The sequence below is a fragment of the Triturus cristatus genome, chromosome 9, assembly GCF_964204655.1.
Source record: "Triturus cristatus chromosome 9, aTriCri1.1, whole genome shotgun sequence".
NCBI classification, from domain to species: domain Eukaryota; kingdom Metazoa; phylum Chordata; class Amphibia; order Caudata; family Salamandridae; genus Triturus; species Triturus cristatus.
This window is the reverse complement of record NC_140592.1, coordinates 866913827-866931116: the sequence shown is the minus strand read 5'-3', so window position 1 is coordinate 866931116 and position 17290 is coordinate 866913827. Positions and strand designations below refer to the sequence as shown.

The 17290-nt window shown below is 40.3% G+C and overlaps 1 long non-coding RNA gene across 1 annotated transcript; it reads left to right on the top strand.

Annotated features, from left to right (window-relative positions):
• The first annotated feature begins 9101 nt into the window (after positions 1–9101).
• On the top strand, positions 9102–13942 carry LOC146798984 (uncharacterized). The gene is made up of 6 exons (XR_014969221.1): positions 9102–9227; positions 9702–9807; positions 10155–10293; positions 10413–10504; positions 11126–12455; positions 12499–13942. It is a non-coding gene; the product is annotated as an uncharacterized LOC146798984 (long non-coding RNA).
• Positions 13943–17290: the final 3348 nt, after the last annotated feature.

The window sequence follows — 17290 nt, the reverse complement described above, 5'->3', positions numbered from 1 at the left end:
CTGCTGTGGTGTAGGTTTCTATTCCATTTATGTTTGAGCATTTTGTCAGTGCCTTTGAGTGTTACAAACTCCTTGGGGATTTATTTCACTGAATGGTGCATGCTGAGTGCAACTGTTTTTCCACGAGATGATCATGTCGAAGGCATTTAACACCTATTTTAAAAAAATTGTTTAGTTTCGTCGTCAATCAAAAATATATTAAAAATAAACTGTTACAACATCAACTATCTGAGCGTCTATATTGCTGATACAAATTAATTTCCATCTCTTGTAAAATAGACCAAGCAGATCAATTTGTATCAGTATATCTCTCACAGTATATCCAGTTCTGTAAGAAATTTGACTATTAGTTGTGCGGCCTGCACAAGTGATAGGTCCTCAATTTCTCCATACTGGGAACCAAGCACCCCGTTGTAGAACTTGACTCTCTCAGGGTAATGAAGCAGAGCAGTCCAAAGCCTACTCAGGGGAGGAGGAGTGGGCTACTAATCAATGTTTACTGGCATGCAGTAATAACACTGAATAAATCATTGTACAGTCATTGCTTTTTCTTTAAAAAAAGGAAAAGTACAGTTATTACACACACACTGCTAAATAAAATTTAATTAATTTACAAATGTATACATTAGGCAGATGGTAAATTCAATAGATAACATCGCATACTTAACTTCAACCCCCTAAAGGGTCATACACACATGTAAGGGAAGTCTGTTGGCTTGCTCAAAGGTTCAAGATTAATAAACCACATGTTAAAGACATCATTTTGTACTGTGACTGCAACCATCGAGAAATAACATCAACATTATTATAGCAATAAAGCATTTTAAAATGAGCCAAACATATGCCTGTGTGCTTTTTGTATACTTTCAGCCATATAGAATGCTTTAATAAAAACAGCCTCTAGAGAACATACCTTTTTTATCAATTAAAATGCAACTTTAGATTAGCTTTCTAAAGCATACTGCACAGCATACATCTTCCTTGTACACCTTCAGGCGACATTAAATGCAACCATAAAACAAGCACATAGAGAGCACTTCCCTCCCAGCAATAGAGCAGAAGCTCAAGCGTTGGGAGTGCTTTAAAAATTATGAGAAAAATCCCAGAAGGTCAAGTATTTCTTGACCCCAAAAACATGGGGTCAGTACCTTTAAAAATGGCTTCTAATTGGTTGCTGTAACTCATACAGCCCCCCTCAACAATCTTAAGTTTTGTGGAGGACAGTCTGTCCCCCTGGGACCACCACAAGAAGAAAACAAACATAGAGATGGGCCTCTCATCATTGTGGGTCCCTCTACTGAGAAAACAATGAATATTATTACAGGGGATCTCCAACTGTGCTGAGAGCCCATGTTCTTTTTCTCTCTTTGGTTTTCTATACTGGGGTTGCCCCGTCCCTTCTTCTGTTGGAGGCTCATCCCTGGCTTCCCCTGCAGGCTCCCCATGTGGGCAGCATCTCTTCCGCTCTCTGCAGGGCAGCTCTTCTCTACTGCCCGCTCCTGTGGGATGAAGTTCTCATCCCTGGTGGCCTTCCCACTTCCCCCAGACAGGGAAAGTGGAGGACAGGCTCACCACTGCTGGATGGCACTCCCCCATCCTCTACATAGGCCCTTGGGGAGATGGCAGCCCAGGGTGGCAAAAGTGGAAACAGGGAGGATGCCCTACACACGTCCCTTCCCTGGAATACTTAAATAAATAAATCCTTTGCTGACCCCCCTCGGCCATCCCAGGGGTATCTGTAGGAAATGTGGAGGAGCTCCACTCGGTCTGTATGTAAAAATGTCTAAGGTCACCAATCTTCAAAATGCCATAACTTGGGCCCAATTGGGCTGATTTGGAAGACCTTGGGCTCATTGTACTCCAGTTGCTGAGCTATAGCCAAATGAAAAATTAAAGGGGTCCCTTACAACAAGGGAACAGGGCCCTACAAATCCAGTAGGATAAAAATCTCCCCTTGGAAACAATGTATCACGCAAAATATTCAATCAGCCATCCAACTCCATTAATCGTCCCCAGGTCCACTTAAGGTATTACAATTTTCAACATGTACCACCAAGGTAAAGAGTTATATTAAGCTTCAATATCATATAAATCACATGTAAGTGCCGAACAATTGTGTCATATCACCATAAAGCATGTCAAAATCTGTATCAGTTAACAACAGTACCGTATGCCATAGATTTAAAAAAAAATATTTGTTGGACCCCCAGCAATATCAGTTCAATAAATCACGCAATGATAAAAGTAAATAGCAGCACTCAAATGCGAGCACCCTAAAAACAGCACTACTAAATCTGTTATAAGTGTAGAGCCGTTATTTTTATCAGTCACAGGTCCTGATGAAGTAGATATTCTTCATCTATGGTCCCTTTGTAATCATTTTCAGCACAAGGAATATGTCAACACATTTCAGTGGATTTGGAAAAGTTTCAACCACCTTCCTCAGGACGAAATATTAGAGAATGAGTCTCCCTCAGTCTAAAAATGATACCTCATTCAATATCTACAAAGAAACATACATATGACAAAAGGTTTGAAACAAACAAAGGAGTATCCCATTATTTAAAAATGTCATGTCTAATCCCCACTTGGTGGGAACTGAAAACCAATGAACCTCCTTTCGTCTTCACCCCCAATAGAGGTCCGATCTAGAGATTTATTAAACGTGAACCCTCATCCTTGGAGTTTGAAAATGGCTGGGACTACCTAGGCAGACTTTGCCTACCTAGGCAAGGACCCAGTAAAATAAACCAGCACCCCCTCACACTCTTTATCACATTCAAATCATTCAGTCCAGATAGGGCCATTGTGCCCTCCTCCACTCACCACGTAATCCTGTAGAAGAAATCTGATATTATTATTATTTATATTATAGCCAAGTTGGATTCCCTCACTCCTTGGAATTCCACAGCCTCTGTGTACAAAAATGTAACATTCCATTGTTTGCAGGATTCACCCCTGTGGAGGAACATAATACCACTGTTTACTCCAAACTGCTGCCCACACACACCAGAGGTAGTTATTTATTATCTGGGGTATCTTTTCTTCACCTTAAAATGGACCGTGGGCAGTATTCAGACAATTGAGGGTGTGTGCCTCTCTCCACATGATTCCTCACTTGGGGTAAGGATTCACTCTCTCCTATTCCTTAGGTTTTCCACAGTCCTGATTTATAAGTGCACCACCTAGGAATAATATTCCACCATGAGTTCGCAATGCAAATGGTAAATTGATGTACAGGGGCAACTACTTCTCTCCTCTAAATTTCCCCCTCACAGATTTGATGACCTCAGGCAGCAGAATCTCCCAATGGAATTCTGGTTCCTCCTGATTCTAGATACAACAGATTAAGTTTGTTGGTATTGCTTAATGCTATCATCTGGAAGGCAAAAGCTACAGAAAGACGAATATTAGTGCCCTTTTCTCCTCCAACAATCTAGTCATAAGGAAAAATGGTCACTTTCCCTAGACCTCCTCTTTAAGTGGTCACTAGTTGACAATACAATGAAGGGACTGAGCTCTCTCACTATATCAAATACTCCGAGCTTGTGCACCTCTACTGAGGCCGCCTTGGGGATCCTGATGTATGCCATAACAAATGCCTTAATTTTATTCCTGCACCCGGTTGAAGTGTCAAAGTGAGTGGCCTACCAGTCACACTGCCACATGGGTCATTGAATTCCCCTGTACTAAAGACCGCTTTCGCCATGAGTGCCCAAAAAATCCAGAAGGCACTCACCTCATCTATTTAGGGCCCCGTTCCACGGTCAGTGCTCGGGTCCTACTACCCTCTTAACTACAACTCCTACACTGTACACCCTGCTTTTTTCCAAATCTGGTGCAGTCACACCTATCAGCTCTCCCCTTGTAAATTGCTCAGGGCTGCAGCGCTTCCTCCAATGTCCAAATGGCAATGGAGCAGGCATCATGGCTTTAAATAACTCCACCCACCTGGCTTTCTGTTGGCTCTCGTGTACATCGGAACCAACTGATAGAATTGGGGGGGACAAATACTGCACCATCTTGGACTATCATTCAGCCAACAAACTCTAAAGGGTACTCCTCTCCCCTAGTGAAAACTCTCCCCTAGTGAAAATACACAGAAATTAAAATAATATTATTTCACAATAAATGAATTGATCATCCCTCATGCATCACAGTATAAATAATCAAATTGTTTGCACTCCTGTCAAGCTGGCACTACTTCAAAACAATACCAAATTAATGACTTCCTACACTTGTGCCCCTCTCGTTGTCTGCATCCCTCACGACTAACCAATGAATTCCCTTATCAATAACATAAAGGGGTATGATCTGTATTTGGAAACAAGCCTCAAGGTCTTCTAATCTATCCTCCCATAGGTTAAGGCCCTGTTTCGGGCTTTTAGGGAGTGTTCCAAACTTAAAAATCACCCACTAACCAGAGCTATACCCAGATGGTGAAAGGAGGATGATAACGCTACCCTCTGCTGTTCTTCACAGGCCTCCCAACTTGCCTGTAATAATGCAGTCCAAGTCATCTCTGCTGTAGAGGTCTCTTCTGATGGTATCTGATTTCCCTATATACCATTGTTCTTTCATCTTCCTTTAAGCCTCAGTAATGCCTCCTCTTCTCCTGCCTATGATTTCTTTCTAGGGCGAACAACCTAAAATAATTTCCATGCCCCTTTTCCACAAAAAGGTCCACCAAAGTTGCATTGCTTTTGGGTATCATTATGGGCGGCCTGTGCTCACAAAGTCTCTGTCTTAACTTCCTGCCTGTCTTGCCTGTATAGCTGAGTTCACAGGAGCACAAAAGAAGGTAGATCACATTCTTACTTCTGCAGTTGTTCAGAGTTGTCACTGTGTGCTTGATCCCATTATATTCAACATTTAGTCAGACTAGGCATTTATCACAAATGCTACAGTTTCTGTATTTATGATTCCCTTTCGCTTTCCCGCAATTAGAGTGCCTTGTGTCTCACTGTTGTCCTCCCTATAGGTATGTCCCAATGTGTTTCTCAGATTTCTATTCTTTCTAAAGGTGCAAAGAGGCTTCTGTAGTGAGACTTGCTCATTGTTATTTAACACTTTCCAGTTTCCATCAATCACGTTTTTTAGCCTATTACTTATACCCGAGTGCTGACTCACAAAGACTATTTTGTCATTTTATCCATCTACCTTCTCTTTGTTGCAGCAGTCATAAAACCTGCCTCTTTTGAAGGAATGGTTTATGAGTTTTTTGGATACTCTCTCTCCCTTAGTTTATTCTTTAAACTGTCTGCATGCATACAGAAATCATTCAAAGAGGAGCAGTTCCTCCAAAGTCGGAGAACTGTCCAAAGGGGATGTAATCCTTTTGAGATTTAGGATGATAGCTAGAATAATGTACAAGGGTATTTTTATCCATGGGTTTTGTATATAGTTGAAAACAAAGCACAGGTGCACCACTTGTGAACAACTTTTGACAAACAGTGACGGACAAATTATATACATCCAAGTTCATCAAAGAAAGCTCCTGAGTCAGTTCTTATTTTTCTTTATCTCTTTTATTATTTCATTTTCGTTTCGCATTGATGACACACGGCGTTTAACACGCAGAACAGCCGACGCGTTTCATCCCCTTGCGGGACTTCTTCGGGGCTGTTGAACATAAACAAATACAATATACAAATTTAAGAACATGACTTACAACAAGTATACATTAATATTCTTACACAACAATCCATGTACTTGAACAAAGACAGACCAACAGATTGACAAAGAAATATAAAAATTCTTATTTACATTACACAAGTCATACATAATATCCAGTGAATGTCTAAATCAAGAAATAAAGTCTAAAAGGTGCCAGTCGGCACCAAAATTAACCAGAAACGTTTGCAGTCTTTCTAGTTTCTTCTAATAACTTTAATATGTATATGCCCAAAAGGGGCTAGAAAGCTGGAGATAATACTAAAAAAACAGCCACGCTATTTGGAACGTACAGAAGTCAAAAAGAAAGAAAGTAAGATGAGTAGAATAGAGTGCCATGTAACATAAAATATGCAAACCGATTTTAAGGTGGAATGACAGAGCTTGAGGATTAGAAACAAGAAGGAAGATATGTGGGAGTTATATAAATTCCACATGTCAATTAATCATAACCCCCATATTGGTGGAACATCAGAACGGGTAACAAACCAACAAATAATGGTCGTCTAAGAGGGAACTGGTACAGAGAAAGGGCTAGTGCCGTGAAAGATGTGTCATTCATATACCCACCAAATAGAATCAATGGAATCAGACGATCTCCAATGTGAGTTACTTATTATGAATCGAAAAGTCTCCAAGGAGAAATGCTTCCCCATCAAATAAGATCTACGGTATAAAATATAACAGTCAAACGATTAAAAATAATTATGAGGGAGTGATCTCCTCAACTCAGATTGAAACAAACGAAAAATACGAAAATGATACGTCCTATTTTGTTGAACACTTACATGAAAGCAAACAATAACGCCGTCAAAGTCACAATGACGGTCATACACGTACTGGAGACAGAGAGTCCAATTTAAGTAATATCACGCTCTATTTCTATGTATAAATTTCAGGCATGGTACGGTCCCTTTTCAAAGTACTCTAAAATTCAAAGAAGAAAGTTTATCAGAATAAGGAGAGACAAGCGTAACCTATCCCTATGGGCATAACACAAGAATAGAACTTTCTCATCAGCTCCAATTTAAGAAAGGACAAGTATATACAGATTCCTATAACCAAAAAATACTAATATAAAGTAAATGCTTTGCATATCAATCAACCCGGTATTCCGCTAGACAGGCTAATAGTGCCCCTTAATGGGGGAAACATTCACAGGAGTAACATGTAGTCAGGTGTATCAGAAACTAAAAATTCTGGTTCAGTTCACAGGGCACAAACGCTAAGTAGTTCCAAGTGACTAAGATTGCACATAGAAAATCGTACTCACCAGCGACAGATAAAAGTAATCTTGTCTCTTATGATTGTAAAAGACGCAGACGTCCAATTGCAATTTTAATAAGCAAACACCCCAATAAGCCAGGAAGAGTGACAACCTGTAATGAGAACATGATATTTTTTAGATTTGGTCCTAGTCAAAAAGAGGGTCACAGATAACACCCCCCTAGAGACAATAATCATGGCGGCCGAAATATGGCAACTAGTACAAATAATAATATATAATATGTAAAAAAGTCCCGTCATTCCCAACTATCTAAGCTTCAGAATAATTTGGATTTGGCCCACTTTGCGTGAAGTGTCCAGGGACAAAGTTAGAGACACAAACGGACACAATTCAGGGAAAACCATGCTGAAATTAAAATTAAACAGCAAGGTCTTTCTAGTCAGTAAATGCCGAGCCAGCAGTAATTAAAGAGGTCAATCATACGGATAATGAAAAACAGATATGCCACACAAATATATGGTGTGTGTACATAATCCAATTATATCATAGTCACGTATACCGATTGTTTTCAAGAGCTAAAACGGCACAATAAGAGCCCCAAAATAACACTACAGATAACTTACCCCGATAAGGCTGAAATCGCTGGCGCGTATAACGTATTGTGAGTCAACGAATAAACCGGCAAGCAACCCAATTCCAGTCCGCCTCAAGTTTAAATAGTCCCGGGAACCCAGGGAAATAGAACGCCTACATGACATCAGAGAAAACATCTCATCTAAGGACGTAAAGTCTGTTTCATGATGGCGGCCATCTTATAATGGTAAAGAACATAAGCTGTAATAACGTGAATAAACGAAAATAATATAAGTTGTATATATTGCGGAGTGAGACCAGAATGGTGTCAGCAGATTTCGGTTACTGATAGTTACACTAGAGACTGTCTGCACCATTAAAAAACAATTTTCCGGACTAAAGTAAGATCCAAGCCAAAATAACATGACGTTCCTAATAACCAATTTATAAAAGACAGTTGTAATATATCTCATAGATCCATGCGGACATTTATACTAATGAGCCACTACCAAATTCTCCTTGGAAAGGAGAGTCCCATGAAAGTCTGATGGGAGGTAAAACTTAGAGCGTCGCGGGTTTTTCCGTATGGCGGCCATTTTGTAATGACCAAAGTCCAGTTCACAAATGTGAAGGATAATATCAATCTCAAATGCGGGAATTCATGTTCCAGAGAATATTGCCAGTTGTACCTACTGGTTTACAACCAGTGGCAAAAAGATCTTGTGCTAGCTCCTGTCGTCTGTCCTTGAATCCTGGCATGATTTAGTTCTAACAGTAATAGTGAAAGAAACAATAAATTTAGACAAATTTGTAGAGTCAGTTAGTGCTCGATGAAGGGTAAAGAATGCATTAAGAAAAAACTTAACAGTGGAACCTTCTGTATAAAGCACCTAACTTGTTTTGGCACTCCTCTAGTTAGACTTTCCAGCAGTACTTCCTAATTTAACGTTTCACATTGAAATATCTTCTTGTTGTGGAGTATGCTATATGATCTCTATGGTCCCTAAGTAAGTATTTCTTTAATGTCTGCTATTTATATTGCATTTCGGTGTATTTGCACTATTGTGGAATATCGAGATAGGTTTGAATTATCCAATGTGGCTCTTTTAAGTTTACATGTACCAAAAGGTTACTCTGGAACATGAATGCTGCATTTGAGATTGATATTATCCTTCACATTTGTGAACTGGACTTTGGTCATTACAAAATGGCCGCCATACGGGAAATCCCGCGACGCTCTAAGATTTACCTCCCATCAGACTTTCATGGGACTCTCCTTTCCAAGGAGAATTTGGTAGTGGCTCATTAGTATAAATATCCACATGGATCTATGAGATATATTACAACTGTCTTTTATAAATTGGTTATTAGGAACGTCATGTTATTTTGGCTTGGATCTTACTTTAGTCCGGAAAATTGTTTTTTAATGGTGCAGACAGTCTCTAGTGTAACTATCAGTAACCGAAATCTGCTGACACCATTCTGGTCTCACTCCGCAATATATACAACTTATATTATTTTCGTTTATTCACGTTATTACAGCTTATGCTCTTTACCATTATAAGATGGCTGCCATCATGAAACGGACTTTACGTCCTTAGATGAGATGTTTTCTCTGACGTCATGTAGGCGTTCTATTTCCCTGGGTTCCCGGTACTATTTAAACTTGAGGCGGACTGGAATTGGGTTGCTTGCCGGTTTATTCGTTGACTCACAATACGTTATACGCGCCAGCGATTTCAGCCTTATCGGGGTAAGTTATCTGTAGTGTTATTTTGGGGCTCTTATTGTGCCGTTTTAGCTCTTGAAAACAATCGGTATACGTGACTATGATATAATTGGATTATGTACACACACCATATATTTGTGTGGGATATCTGTTTTTCATTATCCGTATGATTGACCTCTTTAATTACTGCTGGCTCGCCATTTACTGACTAGAAAGACCTTGCTGTTTAATTTTAATTTTGGCATGGTTTTCCCTGAATTGTGTCAGTTTGTGTCTCTAACATTGTCCCTGGACACTTCACGCAAAGTGGGCCAAATCCAAATTATCCTGAAGTTTAGATAGTTGGGAATGACGGGACTTTTTTACATATCATATATTATTATTTGTACTAGTTGCCATATTTCGGCCGCCATGATTATTGTCTCTAGGAGGGGTGTTATCTGTGACCCTCTTTTTGACTAGGACCAAATCTAAAAAAATATCATGTTCTCATTACAGGTTGTCACTCTTCCTGCCTTATTGGGGTGTTTGCATATTAAAATTGCAATTGGACGTCTGCGTCTTTTACAATCATAAGAGACAAGATTACTTTTATCTGTCGCTGGTGAGTACGATTTTCTATGTGCAATCTTAGTCACTTGGAACTACTTAGCGTTTGTGCCCTGTGAACTGAACCAGAATTTTTAGTTTCTGATACACCTGACTACATGTTACTCCTGTGAATGTTTCCCCCAGTAAGGTGCACTATTAGCCTGTCTAGCGGAATACCGGGTTGATTGATATGCAAAGCATTTACTTTATATTAGTAGTTTTTTGGTTATAGGAATCTGTATATACTTGTCCTTTCTTAAATTGGAGCTGATGAGAAAGTTCTATTCTTGTGTTATGCCCATAGGGATAGGTTACGCTTGTCTCTCCTTATTCTGATAAACTTTTTTCTTTGAATTTTAGAGTGCTTTGAAAAGGGACCGTACCATGCCTGAAATTTATACATAGAAATAGAGTGTGATATTACTTAAATTGGACTCTCTGTCTCCAGTACGTGTATGACCGTCATTGTGACTTTGACGGCGTTATTGTTTGCTTTCATGTAAGTGTGCAACAAAATAGGACGTATCATTTTCGAATTTTTCGTTTGTTTCAATCTGAGTTGAGATCACTCCCTCATAATTATTTTTAATCGTTTGACCGTTATATTTTATACCGTAGATCTTAGTTGATGGGGAAGCATTTCTCCTTGGAGACTTTTCGATTCATAATAACTCACATTGGAGATCGTCTGATTCCATTGATTCTATTTGGTGGGTATATGAATGACACATCTTTCACGGCACTAGCCCTTTCTCTGTACCAGTTCCCTCTTAGACGACCATTATTTGTTTGTTTGTTACCCGTTCTGATGTTCCACCAATATGGGGGTTATGATTAATTGACATGTGGAATTTATATAACTCCCACATATCTCCCTTCTTGTTTCTAATCCTCATGCTCTGTCATTCCACCTTAAAATCGGTTTGCATATTTTATGTCACATGGCACTCTATTCTACTCATCTTACTTTCTTTCTTTTTGACTTCTGTACGTTCCAAATAGCGTGGCTGTTTTTTTAGTATTATCTCCAGCTTTCTAGCCCCTTTTGGGCATATACATATTAAAGTTATTAGAAGAAACTAGAAAGACTGCAAACGTTTCTGGTTAATTTTGGTGCCGACTGGCACCTTTTAGACTTTATTTCTTGATTTAGAAATTCACTGGATATTATGTATGACTTGTGTAATGTAAATAAGAATTTTTATATTTCTTTGTCAATCTGTTGATCTGTCTTTGTTCAAGTACATGGATTGTTGTGTAAGAATATTATTGTATACTTGTTGTAAGTCATGTTCTTAAATTTGTATATTGTATTTGTTTATGTTCAACAGCCCTGAAGAAGTCCCGCAAGGGAACGAAACGCGCCGGCTGTTCTGCGTGTTAAACGCTGTGTGTCATCAATGCGAAACGAAAATGAAATAATAAAAGAGATGAAGAAAAATAAGAACTAACTCAGGAGCTTTCTTTGATGAACTTGGATGTATATAATTTGTCCGTCACTGTTTGTCAAAAGTTGTTCACAAGTGGTGCACCTGTGCTTTGTTTTCAATCATTTAAGTTCCTCCGGGAATAAGTACTGTGACGGTGGGTACTATTCAGTGTGCACACTAATCCCATAGGTAATAGATGGGTTATCACTAGAGGAGTGCCAAAACAAGTTAGGTGCTTTATACAGAAGGTTCCACTGTTAAGTTTTTTCTTCATGGGTTTTGTATATAGCTCCACCACCAAAAGCCCTTCTACTGCTTTAATTGTTATATACAGAAAGTTGACTTTTTGGCTACTAATGTTAGCTGAAAACTTAAGGCTCTGATCTCCTAAATGTAGCCATATGAGGAACTCGTCTAACTATTCTTTGGCGACAAACCAATAAAGAAACTGTCATCAATAAAATTATGCCAATTTCTGATGTTTTCAAAGAAGGGCGATACTTCATTATAAATATTTTTTTCCTCAAATCCCCCACATACAAACAGGCCAAGCTTGGTACACTGGTGGATCCGATGCTGGTCCTTTTCAGCTGTAAATACAGGTCCTCTCTAAACAAAAAAATATTCTTCAAGAATACCATTGAGACACATTTAACAATGACGTCCTTGTTTGCTCCCTGTATCTCAGAGTGCTCCAATACTTTCCTGATGACTCCAATGGTGTGCTGTGGAATATTTGTATACCGTGCCTCGATATCGAGGGTCACCATACATTCCTTGTTGTTGGCAAATTCAATGCCTTCAATGATCTTTTTTGTTGGACCAAAGGTTTCAACTAGACATCTGCATACTTGCTGAGTGGTTCTAGCAGGGATCCTAGGCATGGCACTATAGGTCTTAATGGGTGATCTCAAAAACTTTTGAGGATTTTCATAGCTCATAGAAAGCTGGGATCCAATATGATATTAAAGCTTTATGTAACTCTTTACCACGGTGGTAGGTGTTGAAAATAGTAGGTCCTTAAGTGGACGTGTGGACAATTGACTGAGTTTTGTGATTGAGTGAATCTATTGCATAACATACTGTGGGATATGTATAAGAAAATGTCAGAGCACGGTGTAACAGAAAATTTGGCGATGCCGCACTCCGACATTTTCAAAACGCGGGTATAAGCAATATTTACAAAAATACAGCACACCCCTGTGTTTCCCCTAGGGTTGGTGATATAAAAGCTGCCTAGAGCCAGTGCAGGCACCCTTGTGCCATGTTGCAAGGGTGCCTGCACTGCAGGACGATTGTTTGTGTGCAGGAAGGGGCACCTCCCTGAAAATAAACAATCTTTAAAGGCAATATGCAATTTCTATGTGTGCTGCAGAATGCAGCACACATAGAAAGAGCAAAATATGAGGAGAAAATAATAATGTCTCCTCGTATCACCAGCATAAGACCAAGTTTTACCTGACCTTAGTTTTTGGTGCTGCCCTATCCTTGTAAATATGGGGAGGCATCAAAAAGCAATGGGTGTTGGGGTGAAACGCCCACTGCATCACTCATTTCCCGCCCCTTTGCCGCTGAGGACGTTAAGTGGCTTAATGCCACCTTGCAAATATGGGGTATGGAGCAGCACCACCCGAGCATCTGGTGGCGTTAGGGGCTTGTAAATATGCCTTCTTGTTTCCAAGGGGAGTTTTTTATTCTACTGGTGAGATATATCCATAAGGAACAGTTTCAGAAGGCCTCCTCACCTCCAAGTGGTGGAGTCTACAGGAAGCTGGTTCTCCTGGCTCCCAGCACCAGCCTTCCTCCTTGTCTTTGTCTCTGGGCACAGAAGTCCAGGGCTTTCCCCCAACTGGTCCTCAGGGTGTGTAAGGGGGCCATCCTCACTAGCACTTGGAGAGACCCAATGATCCTAGGGTAAGCTGGGAAAAGTCTGTATTTCTTTCTATCCCTCATGGAGTTCCTCCTTCCAATTATCCAGGTCAGCCCCAGGATCCAGCAGTGCAGAGTAAAAAAAACACCAACCAAGAGAGAGTCTCCACCTGTGCAAGAGTTTTTAAATGGGAGTGGAAGATTCAAGAAGCCAGGCACCCCTGGTCACTCCTAGGGTACCATGCCACGTCTCCGCCCCTGTGCCAAACCTCCTGCACAGCGTGCTGGGACAGTCCAAGATGACACCAGCCAGGAGTCAATACTAACATCTCCCATGGGGCCTCAGCTCCACCCATCACTGACATCACTACTAGGGCCTTTCTCACTAAATCTTCAAATGGGCTCCAAAGGTCCAGAATTCTTTGAGATATGGAAATCTCCAAATCATGTGTACCAACTCCCAGGCTTGGAACAACTAGGGTAAGCTTTAGAGATATTTGGATTATGTTTGTGTAAAAAGGCATGGATAAAACACACTAACCATTGAGCATGGAGTTGTATTCTTTTAAAACGTGCATGCCTGCAGGGCTGCTATGTTGTGTTCAGAAGCCTCTTTCTAGATTGCATGATTGTATCAATGTTTCATTTAACCATTTTTTTAAAATTTGTTCTGGCAATAAAGCAAGATGTATTTAAAAGAATGTAAGTAAGCGGCCGACTGGATTGTCCAGTGCTGAAATGCTTGTTGTCTATAAAGATACTTAACAATATCTCTGGTATTATCTATATCCAATATAGTTATATTTGATATTGGACTATAAATTTGCCATTAAAAGAACTGATACCACCATCGCAGATCCAGGTTTAATTCTTTCCGAACACATTCCCATGGAATGATTTAGCCATTTATCAGCCAATCTCCATTTATTCCTAACGCTTGTTGTTTTCCAGTAATTTAAGTAATGGGGGGAGGTTTTTGGGTGCTTAAAGTTGATTCATCATGTATACTGGGTAATGCTAAGCAGCGAAAAAAGCTGTTTTTGACTATATTGTAAATAACTAGTAGTCGGGAAGTGTACAAGTTCGGGATTACAAAGTTGCTGCTTTTTGGGAGCATGGAAGGATCAAAATTTCCCTCAATTCAATAAAGAAAGAAGGTAGTTTAATTTGTAGAGTTTTTCAATGTGTTTATAGACTCAAACACCTAGATAGTTGGGGTATTTGTCTGTATTTTTTGCCAAGAATACAGATAATAATTGAGGTGAAGTATCAAAGAGAAGAATCCCTGTGATTGTTTTATTTATCTTATACCCTCTACCTTTGGAAAAGTAGGCAATGGCTTGCAAAAATATATTCTATAGAGGATTTTTTGGGGTGTAGATATAGAACCAAGTCATCCACATAGAGTTTTAAGAGTTTGAACTTTGGTTCCCCAGGAACTACTGGTTGAATTATTTCCAATGATTCAATTGCTATAGGAATAGGTTCAATATATATTGGTAAGAGTAAAGGAGACAGAGCACAACCCTGTCTGGTGACCAGTGTGAGGCTAATTTCCTCAATTACACTTCCATTCACAATAACCTATACTAATGCACCTTCCTATAGCACAGCTAATGGTGATCAAACAAAATATTGAGTTGTAAGTATCATTATAAATATTGTGCCAAGAATATCATTAAACTGTGTATTTACGTTTTTTTTTATCTGTGCCACTCTCTTTTTCTGCAAATCCGGTCACTTACCTCCATTTGTAAGGGCGGGTTAAAGTGGGCCGCTCCTTCTTACTTTTAAATTTTTATGACTCGTAGCACTAGTGTTCAATAGCGTTCGGGTTACTCCTTATCTCACTCCTGGGAATTGTTTACATGGGATGGGCTGATTTGAGCTAAAGCACAGCAGCTTACCCACTTCTGGTTTGTTTCCATGAGAGCTGCCATCTTGTAGGCTGCACTCTGGTCTTTAGCACCTCAGGGGTTACATAAATGAGCGATGTACTGAACGCAGAGAGGTGAGAGCTGACTATTTTTAATGCTATCTACTTAACATGTTTTACTGTTGTTTCTGGGCTATTGTGTTTTAAAGTGTTTGCTATTACGTTTTTTTATCTGTGCCACTCTATCTTTTTCTGCAAATTGGGTCACTTACCTTTGTTTGCAGGGTGAGGTCAAGTGGACCGCTCTCTCTTTCTTTTTAATTTTTATCACCCATAACGTTTGTGTTCAATAGCGTCCGGGGGACTCCTTATCTCACTTCTGGGAATTGTTTACATGGGTGGGCTGACTTAGGCTAATCTGACAGCCATCGGGAGGAAAGCACGATAGGCTGCGCTCTAGTCATCAGCTCATCAGGGGCTACATAAATGGCCGATGGACCAAATGCATAGTGGACGTGCAGCGGGCACACTGCTGGTGCACCGAAGGCATGCCAAATACAAGCCAGTCTGCGCCCACACGCAACCGCTGGTACCTGGGGCCAGGATCCCTGCCCATCCTAGGCTAACTTGAACTCCCATTACCTACCCCTGAGAAGAACGTTATCAGATCGTATCTATTGTAGCAGAGAACTGCAGTCACACAATGGATATTTCCATGGGCGTGCCATGGTGCAATCACTGCAACTCTAACCTATGAGGTGAGATTCCACTGAAGGCAGGCATAGGCTAAAGGGTTAACAACACAAGCAGTGCAGTGTTTGGTGGTAAACTGATGATCGCTACCTAGGTATAAGATAGAAAATGTTGAAATTGTTTCTACACAGACAATGGACCTGTTGTTTCTAATGGAAATTTGGCTTTCTGACTCCTCCGCACCTGATATCCTGAATGTCATTTCAAATGGCTACAGTATAGTGAGACATGATCACACTCCGCAGTGATGGGGCGGCATTGCCATTATTTTAAGGCAAACTTCACAATGTTCTCTCACATCCTTAGATGTAGAGGGCAGTGAAATGGCCTTTTTCACTATTACAGCATCTGGTAAGCCCACCAGTGCAGGTTTTCTAATCTACTACCCACCCAGACCTGAAATGTGCTTTATTTCAGCCTTACTGGATCTATTGCCATCTTATGCACTTAGCTGTAAGCATATGTTAGTATTAGGGGATTTGAACTTACACTTTGATGCTAAAAATTGGCCTACAGCTAATACACTGGTTGAGGTTTTTGGAATTCTGCAACTAACACAGTTAGTTCAAGGCCCCACCCACCAGCTGGGGCACCCGCTAGATCAATTCTTTGCCAATTTCGCCGATGTTGCAGTACAGCCTTCTGTGCAAGTAATGTTGCCAGATCATAGAATTATCCCCTTCCAGATACAGCTAGCCACACCAAATGGGGGGCCCGTGAAAACCTTAACACAGGATTCCCATGAATGGGCAAAGATGCAGCTAGAGGATCTGTTCAATGCTCTACATCAAATGATCCCAATCGACAGAAAAGATGTGGATGCAGCATTCACTGGCACTGAGAACTGGATTACAGATGCCCTGGATAAGGTGGTCCCTTTAACTCAGTCTAAGATGACACATACCCAACCCACTGCAGAGTGGTTCAGTAAAGATTTAGCTCACTCCAGGCAAGATTGTTAACGCCTGGAGTGAATATGGTGGAGAGAATATAGAATAGAAAGCAAAAATGTGTATCTGTAGGCCTTTAAACAATACCATTGATTAACCTGCTGCTCACATAGGGCTTTCTACACCCAGAAAATTGAAACCTCAGTGAACTCTATAAAAGATATTGTCTCTATAGTCAAATCCATATCCTCCCTAGAACATGCAGCAGCTAGCAACCCGCCATCAAAACTAAGCTGCAAAGAAATTAATGGTTTCTTTTCCAATTATATAAAAAAAAATCAGTGAGGCCTTCCCACAAGATGTTAAACATTTCTGTGTGGTGGCAAATAACTTAAAAAACCATTGGTCGGGAGCCGGTCTTCTCAGCTTTGAGGTCCCCTGAGAGTAAGCTTGGTGGGCTTTGGGGTGAAATTAAATCTGGGTCTCCACTGGACCCAGCCCCTAAGAAAATCCTTGTTCAAGCGCAGGAAACTATTCAGCCCTGTTTATGTAACCTATTGGCCATGTCTTTGGGACAAGTGCCCCTAAAATGGAAACAGGCAATTGTTGTTCTATTATTGGAAAAACCCTCCCTAAACCCCTCACGGTTGAAAAATATAAAACCTATTTCCCTACTGC